The following is a 10,000-nucleotide window of genomic DNA, read 5'->3' on the forward strand; positions in this document are numbered from 1 at the left end:
GAAGACTTCCACTCCCAGAATCCCCCAGCCAGCCTGCTTTAAGAGGGGAGGACTTCCACTCCCAGGATTCCCCATCCAATATGCTTGAAGAGGGGAAGGCTTCCACTCCCAGAATCCCCCAGCCAGTATGCTTTAAGAGGGGTGGGCTTCCACTCCCAGAATCCCCCAGCCAGCCTGCTTTAAGAGGGGAGGGCTTCCACTCCCAGAATCCCCCAGCCAGCCTGCTTTAAGAGGGGAGGACTTCCACTCCCAGAATCCCCCAGCCAGCATGCTTTAAGAGGGGTGGACTTCCACTCCCAGAATCCCCCAGCCAGCCTGCTTTAAGAGGGAGGGCTTCCACTCCCAGAATCCCCCACCCAGCCTGCTTTAAGAGGGAGGACTTCCACTCCCAGAATCCCCAGCCTGCATGCTTTAAGAGGGAGGACTTCCACTCCCAGAATCCCCCATCCAGCATGCTTTAAGAGGGAGGGCTTCCACTCCCAGAATCCCCCATCCAGCATGCTTTAAGAGGGGTGGGCTTCCACTCCCAGAATCCCCCAGCCAGCCTGCTTTAAGAGGGAGGACTTCCACTCCCAGAATCCCCCAGCCAGCCTGCTTTAAGAGGAGGACTTCCACTCCCAGAATCCCCAAGCCAGCATGCTTTAAGAGGGGTGGACTTCCACTCCCAGAATCCCCAGCCAGCCTGCTTTAAGAGGGGAGGGCTTCCACTCCCAGAATCCCCACCCAGCCTGCTTTAAGAGGGGAGGACTTCCACTCCCAGAATCCCCAAGCCAGCATGCTTTAAGAGGGTGGACTTCCACTCCCAGAATCCCCAGCCAGCCTGCTTTAAGAGGGGAGGACTTCCACTCCCAGAATCCCCCACCCAGCCTGCTTTAAGAGGGGAGGACTTCCACTCCCAGAATCCCCCAGCCAGCATGCTTTAAGAGGGGAGGACTTCCACTCCCAGAATCCCCCAGCCAGGATGCTTTAAGAGGGGAGGGCTTCCACTCCCAGAACCCCCCAGCCAGGATGCTTTAAGAGGGGGGGGCTTCCACTCCCAGAATTCCCACTCAGAAGGCTTTAAGGAAGATGGACATCCACTCCCTTCAATCCTTTGCCACATCCCAGAAAAGCAAAATTGATGGGGAAAACTGGACTCACTTAATGACCGTGTGATTCATTTAACAGCAACAGGGAGTTGAAAAAAATCGGAAACTTGGGCACGACTCTCTTGAACAGTTGACTTGCTTCTGGTCCGTAGCATGGTCATAATTTGAGGACAACTTGCATTCGATCTAGGAGTTCTTGGCTGGTTCATGATATCCTCATCATTTTTTTCCAAATCTGTATAAGTGTAATGCAGGTGGTCCTTGACTTATGACCCCAATTGAGTCCAAAATTTCTGTTGCTAAGTGAGCCATTTTTTGAAAGTGAGTTTTGCCCCATTTTACGACCTTTCTTGTCACAGTTGTTAAGGGAATCACTGCAGTTGTTAAGTGAATCGGGCTTCCCCATTGACTTTGCTTGTCAGAAGTTTGCAAAAAGAGATCCCGTGACCACCGGACTCTGCAACCGTCATAAATATGAGCCAGTGGCCAACTTTACAAATGTTGCTCGCTGGACCGTGGAGATTCTGCTATGGCTGTAAGTGTGAAAAACTGATCCTAAGTCATTTTTTTTCAGTGACATCGTAACTTAGAATGGCACTTAATGAACTGTTGTAACTTGAAGACTACCTGTATAATATAAACTTACGTTACCTATCCAGAATCGAATATGTGATTTGGGCAGCCATATAAACCAGAGGTGGGATGCTACCGGGTCGGCCCGGTTCTATAGAACTGTTGTTGGTTAGCCGGCAGGTGCAGACGGCTGAGGAGAGCGAGGACTCAGATGAGGGGCCAGGACTATGTGGACTGCTGCCTTCGGAGATCGTGGGGGCTGGCAGTAGTGATGAGGAGCACCCCGAGGAGCCTGTGCCAAGTGCACGTGCACGCAGGGTTGCTCGCAGGAAAGAGCAGCTGCAGCAGCACAGGCGACTCGGGAGTAAGGCTGCAAGGTAACGGCCCCTCCTTCAAGAAGATAAAAGCCAGCTGTGAATCGGACGTTCTTTGCAGGAAGCAAAGACGTTTTGCGACTCCAGACTCGTGGACATTACAGTATCTTAATTTGGTATTTGAAGACTCTTGTGTTGTGAAATATTTGTTGTCTGTGATTTTTGGTAGTCTCTCACAGTTTTGGCAAGGTTTGTGCTGATCACAGTTAATTAGTTTTGCAGCAGCCTTTTAACCGGGGATTTGTAAGAATCATTAAAAAGGTTTCTGTTCCCTTTGGTTCGTGTTTGTTTTATTGGAAAAGGATAGGGGTCAAAACAAGAACCGGTAGCTCTGAAGAGCAGGAGACCCCAAACCAGTTCGCTGCGATGACCTTTTGGTCGTCTGTTTGGCCCACCTGCCTGCCCGGGCTCTTGGCTGTCCTTTATTTCCTGCTTTTCCAACCTCAGCTGCTTTGTGCAGCACAGCTGAGGTTGAAAAAGCAGGAAAGAGGAGGATTTTCAAACGCTGCGCGCCTGTGTGCAGCGCTTGTCAGCTGTCCAGGCAGCACAGCTGATGGTTTGTTTGTTTTTTGGCTATCCTCTAAACACACGTGCGCGCAACACACACGCACACGCAAAACACACTCTCACTGAACTGGTACTAACACCGGTTGAATGCCACCCCTGCTTATCGCACATGCGCAACTTCGCTGACTGCATTCTCCCCCGTCCAGCCACTCCTTAAGGTATTTCATTTTTTCCCCCTCCCGACAATCAGCTGTGCAGGGATCCCCCTCACTGTCTTACTGCTTCACCCAGAAGGAGGGAACGAAGGAAGGAGAGGAGGAGCAAGGAAGGAAGGAAGGAAGGAGAGGAGGAAGGAAGGAGGAGAGGATGATCAGCTGTTCCGATGATCAGCTGTGCTTGGATCCCCTCGCTGTCTTACTGCTTCGCCCAGAAGGAAGGAAGGAAGGAAAGAAGGAAGGAGAGGAGGAGGAAGGAAGGAAGAAAGGAAAGAAGGATATGAGGAGCAAGGAAGGAAGGAAGGAGAGGAGGAGGAAGGCAGGAGAGGAGGAGAAAGGAAGGACGATCAGCTGTGCCGACGATCAGCTGTGCAGGGATCCCCCTCGCTGTCTTACTGCTTCGCCGAGAAGGAGAAAAGAAGGAAGGAGAGGAGAGGAGGAGCAAGGAAGGAAGGAGAGGACAATCAGCTGTTCTGACAATCAGCTGTGCTGGGATCCCCCTTGCTGTCTTACTGCTTCGCCGAGAAGGAAGGAAAGAAGGAAGGAGATGAGGAGGAAGGAGGAAGGAAGAAGAGGAAGAGCAAGGAAGGAAGGAAGGAGAGGAGGAGGAGGAAGGGAGGAGAGGAGAAGAAAGGAAGGAGAGGATAATCAGCTGTTCTGACGATCAGCTGTGCTGGGATCCCCTTGCTGTCTTACTGCTTCACCCAGGAGGAAGGAAAGAAGGAAGGAGAGCAGGAAGAGGAAGGAAGGAAGGAAGGAGAGGAGGAAGGAAAGAAGGAAGAAGAGGAGGAGGAAGGAAGGAAGGAAGAAAGGAAGGAAGGAGAGGAGGAGAAAGGAAGGAAGGAAGGAGAGGAGAGGAGAAGAAAGGAAGGCGAGGACAATCAGCTATTCTGATGATCAGCTATGCAGGGATCCCCTCACTGTCTTAGTGCTTCACCCAGAAGGAAGGAAAGAAGGAAGGAGAGGAGGAAGGAAGGAAGGAAGGAAGGAAGGAAGGAAGGAAGGAAGGAGAGGAGGGGAAAGGAAGGAAGGAAGGAAGGAGAGGAGGAGAAAGGAAGGAGAGGATGATCAGCTGTGCTGACGATCAGCTGTGCAGGGATCCCCCTCACTGTCTTAGTGCTTCACCCAGAAGGAAGGAAAGAAGGAAGGAGAGGAGGAAGGAAGGAAGGAAGGAAGGAGAGGAGGGAAAGGAAGGAAGGAAGGAAGGAAGGAGAGGAGGAGAAAGGAAGGAGAGGATGATCAGCTGTGCTGACGATCAGCTGTGCAGGGATCCCCCTCACTGTCTTAGTGCTTCACCCAGAAGGAAGGAAAGAAGGAAGGAGAGGAGGAAGGAAGGAAGGAAGGAAGGAAGGAAGGAAGGAAGAGGAGGGGAAAGGAAGGAAGGAAGGAAGGAGAGGAGGAGAAAGGAAGGAGAGGATGATCAGCTGTGCTGACGATCAGCTGTGCAGGAATCCCCCTCACTGTCTTAGTGCTTCACCCAGAAGGAAGGAAAGAAGGAAGGCGAGGAGGAAGGAAGGAAGGAAGGAAGGAGACGAGGAGGAAGGAAGGAAGGAAGGAAGGAAGGAAGGAGAAGACGATCAGTTGTTCCCATGATCAGCTGTGCCGGGATCCCCCTCGCTGTCTTACTGCTTCGCCCAGGAGGCTTCCCTGAGGCCCAGGAGGCAAAAAAAAAATGTGGGGGGTTGCTGCAAAAAAAGAGAAAGACCCTTCCCCCCTACCCAGTCCCCCCCACCCAGTGACATGGCCGTGCCCTTCTAGCCACACCCACAGAACCGGTTGTTTAAAAATGTGAATCCCACCCCTGCGTATGAATCAGTGAAACAAATCAAGAAATAGACGTTTATTTACATTTCTTTCTCTCTCCGCCTCTCCTTTTTCCAATTCAAATATCCCCACCTATGATTACAAAGGACATGATTTTTATTATTCTCATCTTGGCTATCATTATAGAGCGTCCTTGATGCCCTTCCTGACATTATCTGAAACGATTGTTTGCTTCCTCCGTAACGTAAAGGTCTTCACTTCTCTCTGTGTTCTCCGTGCGCGTCGAGTGTGTAGTTTGACATTTCCTTGATTAATCTACCGATATTAATCTCCATTTTCACATTCTCTTTTCGCGATAAATCGTCCTGCTCCTTACCCTCAGGTAATAACGTGCGATCCTGTCCGTACAGGTAGTCCTTCGACTTATGACCGCAAGATTTCTGCTGCTAAGCAAGTTGGTTTTTAAGAGAGTCGCGCTCAGTTTGACACCCCTTTCCTGCCATGGTTGCTCAGCTGCAGTTTTAAGGGAAGCAGATAACAGATGTCAGAATCACAGAAGAGTTGGAAGGGACCCTAGAGGTCTTCTAGTCCAACCCCCTATATCACCCCAGACCGTCGTTAAGCGAATCTGCCTTCTTCCATTGACTTTCCTTGTGGGAAGCTGGCTGGACTGGTGGCAAAAATTGTAAATACAAATAATCCATGACTTATGAGCACAATTGAGCCCAAGCTGTCTGTTGCTAAGTGAAACATTTGTTCAGTGAAGTTTGCCCTGTTTTATGACTTTTCTCGCCCCCGTTCTTCAGTGAATCGCTACGGTTGTTAAATGAGTCAGATGGCTGTTAAGTGAATCTGGCTCCCCGCTTGGCCTGCCTAGTCAGAAGGTCGCCAAAAGGGATTATGTGACCCTAGGACACTGCGACCGTCATAAGCACCAGTCAGTTGCCAAGCCTCTGAATTTGGATCATGTGACCACAGGAATGCCGCAATGGTCATAAGTGTGAAAAACGGTCCTAGGTCCCTTTTTCCAGTGCTGTTGTAACTTCAAACGGTCACTAAATGAATGATTGTAAGTCAAGGAATCTCTCTCTATAAAAGCGAAATTATCACTCGCGCATCATCACAAAAACTACAGAACTGTAAAGCTTACAAACTTGAAATTTGACCCATCGGTTCTTTTTGGCTTCTAGTTGCTCACTAAGAAAGGATTTTTGGAAATGACCCTCAGAGCATTTAGAGTATTTCCTATATTATTATTATTATTATTATTATTATTATTATTATTATTATTATTATTATTGTTGTTGTTGTTGTTGTTATTATTGTTATTATTGTTATTAACACACTCTGATGCTAATCCCCAGAACCGTAAAACCTACAAACTTGAAATTTGGCCCGTCGGTTCCTCTTGGCTTCTAGGGGCTCCCTAAGAAAGGATTTTGAGAAATGACCCCCAGAGCATTTAGAGTATTTCCTATATTATTATTATTATTATTATTATTATTATTATTATTATTAACACGCTCTGATGCTAAGGAGTTCTACTCCCCCTCCCCACCTGGAAAGAAGAAATCTCTTCCAAATGCAAAACACAAGCAGAGGAGTTTCCGTTTCATAGCAGCACCAAGCAGCTTCAGTACAGAACAGTTGAGCTACGCCACGCCCAGGCTCCTTGCTGTCTCCTCCTTGCTCACACAGCAAATACTGTTTCAGTTTCCGAACAGCCCTCCACTCTCTCACATACTGACAGGACGCTAGCCAGATGAATACCGATGGATGCTGATAGGCAGGGGCAAAATTTCCCCCTCCCCATATTTTCCTCCCCAAAAACTAAGCCCGACCACATAGTTTCGTAGCGAAGCAAATGTATCGAGCTAGCATGTGTACATAAATTAATCCGATACAGGCACACAGTATCCATTCTTGTTTGCTGTGGTTTCCCAAACAGGGATCTCCAGTTTTTATCCTCGTCAAGGTTCCTCAGTAGAAGGATCAAGTATTTGGCCACCCTGAACACACACACACACACACACACACACACAACACACACACAGACACACACACACCCAGCTTTGCTCTATTCCGCTTTCTGGTTTGATTTGTGTAATCCGCGCAATTCAAAAGGCTTGCCAGATGCAATGGCGCAAAGATCGATTTTTTTAACCTTTCCTTGTTCGTTTGGCATTTCTTTCCCTGTTCGGCCTTTGTAGGATTAAAAACCCACTTGGCTGGTGTGTGGAAATCACACAACGATGCACTCAACTGCACACATTTTTCTCGAGTCTCCTTTCTTTGCTATGGATAGGTACCCAAATCTTTTCCGGATCATACAATCTTGTTCCTGATTTCTTGGCACGGAAAGGTTAGCGGTTTAACCACCCGGGCGCTTGCAGTATTTATAACCATTATTTCAAAGGTGGGTTTTTTTGGAGGGGGCGGTTTGGCAGCTGACCTATTGCCCCACCTGAATTTCTGCTGAACGAGTCCTTAAATTTAGCCTCTCTCTCTCTCTCTCTCGAAATATTCTGTTATTTGGCTTGTGAAAGGTATATAGTCTTGTTATATTCTACTGGCAAATTTTGGGATCACTCTGGATTATTCTTATTTTAGCTGTGAAGGCTTCTTCTCATTTCACCGCTTTCCTTGTTACATTTTATACCCGAATACCTGAAAAGTGGCTCTGATTTCAAAGCCTGCCCTTGTTAAGAAAAACCACCAGCCACAGATGATGCTTGTGGAGAACAAGGAACCTCAGGATGCAATTGCAGAATTACAGAATAAACAGTTGGATGGGATCTTTGAGGTCATCGGTCCAATCCCCTGTCCAATCTTTGAAAACCTCCAGGGATGGAGCACCCATAACTAAACAGAATAATAGAATTGGAAGAGACCTTAGAGGTCTTCTAGTCCACCCCACTGCTCAAGCTGGGGACCCTGTACCATTCCAGACAGATATTTGCCCAGTCTCTTCTTGAAAACCTTCTTGAAAACAACTTCTGGTGGCCAGCTGTTCCACTGGTTAATTGTCTTCACTGTTAGGGAGTTTCTCCTTAATTCCAGGTTGCTTCTCTCCTGGGTTAGTTTCCAACCATTGTTTCTTGGCCTGCCTTCAAGGGTCTTTGGAGAATAGGTGGACCCCGTCTTCCTTGGGGAAGCCCCTCAAATACTGGACTACTGTTATCATGTCATCCCTAATTCTTCTTTTCTCTTGACTGGACCAATAATTACAGCAACCTTTCTTCATATGTTTTAGCCTCCAAGCCCCTAATTATAATTTGCTGTTCTTCCCTGTGCTTTTTTCAGTCTCAACATATTATTATTATTATTATTATTATTATTATTATTATTATTATTATTATTATTATTATTTTGCATTGTGGTGACCAGAACTGGTTGCACTATTCTAAGTGTGGCCTTGCCAAGGCCTTATAAAGCGGTACTAACGCTTCACGTGATCCTGATCACAATTGATGTGAAATATGCTAAAGAGTGAATTAATGAATGAATGAATTCTTTATTGGCCAAGTGTGGCTGGACGCACAAGGAATTTGTCTTTGGTGCAAATGCTCTCAGTGTACATAAAAGAAAAGATACATTTGTCCAAAGTCAAGAATTATCAGGTACAACACTTAATGACAGTCATAGGGTACAATAGAATAGAATAGAATAGAATAGAATAGAATAGAATAGAATAGAATAGAATAGAATAGAATAGAATAGAAGGATATAAGAATAGAATTTAAATAGGATGGGATGGGATGGAATGGGATAGCAAATAGAATATATTAGAGTAGAATTGAGTAGAGTAGAGTAGAGTAGAGTAGAAAAATAGAATAGAATAGAATAGAATAGAATAGAATAGAATAGAATAGAATAGAACAGAATTCTTTATTGGCCAAGTATGATTGGACACACAAGGAATTCTGTCTTTGGTGCAAATGCTCTCAGTGCACATAAAAGAAAAGATATATCCGTCTAGAGTCAAGAATCATCAGGTGCGACACTTAATAATAATCATAGTGTACAAATAGGGAATCAAATCATACCAGGAAACAGTCCATATAAATCGTAAGGATACAAGCGACCAAGTTACAATCATACAGTCACAAGTGGGAGGGGATGGGCGATAAGGAGTGATGAGAAGATTAATAGTGATAGTAGTGCAGACTTTGTAAATAGTTGGACAGTGTTGAGGGAATTACTTGTTTAGCAGAGGGATGGCTTTCGGGGAAAAACTGTCCTTGTGCCTGTTGTTCTGGTGTGCAGGGCTCTATAGCGTCGTTTTGAGGGTAGGAGTTGTAACAGTTTATGTCCGGGATGTGAGGGGTGTGTAGATATTTTCCCAGCCCTCTTTTTGGCTCGTGCAGTTTATACAGGTCCTCCATGGAAGGCAGGTTGGTAGCCATTGTTTTTTCTGCAATCCTAATTCCTCTCTGAGTCCGTGTCTGTCCTGTTGGGTTGAAGAACCAAACCAGACAATTATAGAGGAGCAGATGACAGACTCAATCCTTCCTCTGTAGAACTGTATAACGATGCCCATGCTGGCCCACGCTATACAACTGACCTTGGTTTGCAAAGATTGGATAGAAGTCATGATGAGCACAAGGGAGGGAGGGTGGAAGGAAGGAAGGAGAGAGAGAGAGAAAGGAAAGGATGGAGGGAGGGTGGAAGGAAGGAGAAGGAGGGAGAGAAAAGGGGAAGGAAAAGAAGAGAGGGAGGGAGGAAGGGAGGAGTGGGAGAGAGAAAGAAAAGGAGGGAGGGAGGGGTGGAAGATGGGAAAAGCAAAAGGGGAGGAAGGGAGGGAGGAAGGAAGGAGAAGGAGGGAGGAAGATGGGAAAAGGAAAAGAGGGAGGAAGGAAGGAAATAGTGGGTGGGAGAAAGGGAGGGTGAAAGGGAGAAAGATGGGAAAGGGAAAAAAGGAAGGAAGGAAGGAAGGAAGGAAGGAAGGAAGGAAGGAAGGAAGGAAGGAAGGAAGGAAGGAAGGAAGGAAGATGAGGAAGGAAGGAAGGACATTATAATGAGAATGAGGGAGGGCCTCTCAGGGAAGTCCTCCCTAGCCCTTGGCCACCCCAGGCGTCCCCCTCACAAATCCCATGTGACCCCACCAGGGCCATCCCTCCTTCTCTCCTTCCCTCCCTCCAAGCTCAAACACAACCCTCCTATGGCCCCCAACCCAATGGGGTTTGACACCCCTGCTCCAGAAGACCCAGGACCCTCTCCCCACAAAAGGTGGGGCTTTCCTCTCACCCGCCTACCCGCCCCTCTCGTTCTTTCCTGGTTCTTCACAAGCCCGAGATGAAACCACGATGAGAACGTTGGCTCACTCGCCATTCCCAGCTGCCCGAGAAGATGGATGCCCCCCCCCCCCCCGGCCACTCTCTACCAACTGTCACTTAGCAACCACAAACATTTACGCTGCCGGATCCTGCCGAAGGGAGGGCTGGAAGGCCCGTGCAAGATTGCGGGCAGCTAAAATTAG

The 10,000-nt window shown here is 47.4% G+C and overlaps 1 protein-coding gene across 1 annotated transcript in view; it reads left to right on the forward strand.

Moving 5' to 3' along the window:
• Positions 1 to 9,942: 9,942 nt before the first annotated feature.
• EFCAB5 (EF-hand calcium binding domain 5) overlaps positions 9,943 to 10,000 on the forward strand; it is a 66,029-nt gene continuing 65,971 nt past the window's right edge. Inside the window, exon 1 of the mRNA XM_087922933.1 lies at positions 9,943 to 10,000. This exon is cut by the window's right edge and continues 51 nt beyond it. The gene's annotated coding sequence lies outside the window, so the exon portion shown is untranslated.

The sequence above is a fragment of the Pseudonaja textilis genome, chromosome 1 (genome assembly GCF_049901715.1).
Source record: "Pseudonaja textilis isolate UNSWEBS1 chromosome 1, rPseTex1.2, whole genome shotgun sequence".
In the NCBI taxonomy this organism is placed as follows: Eukaryota; Metazoa; Chordata; class Lepidosauria; order Squamata; family Elapidae; genus Pseudonaja; species Pseudonaja textilis.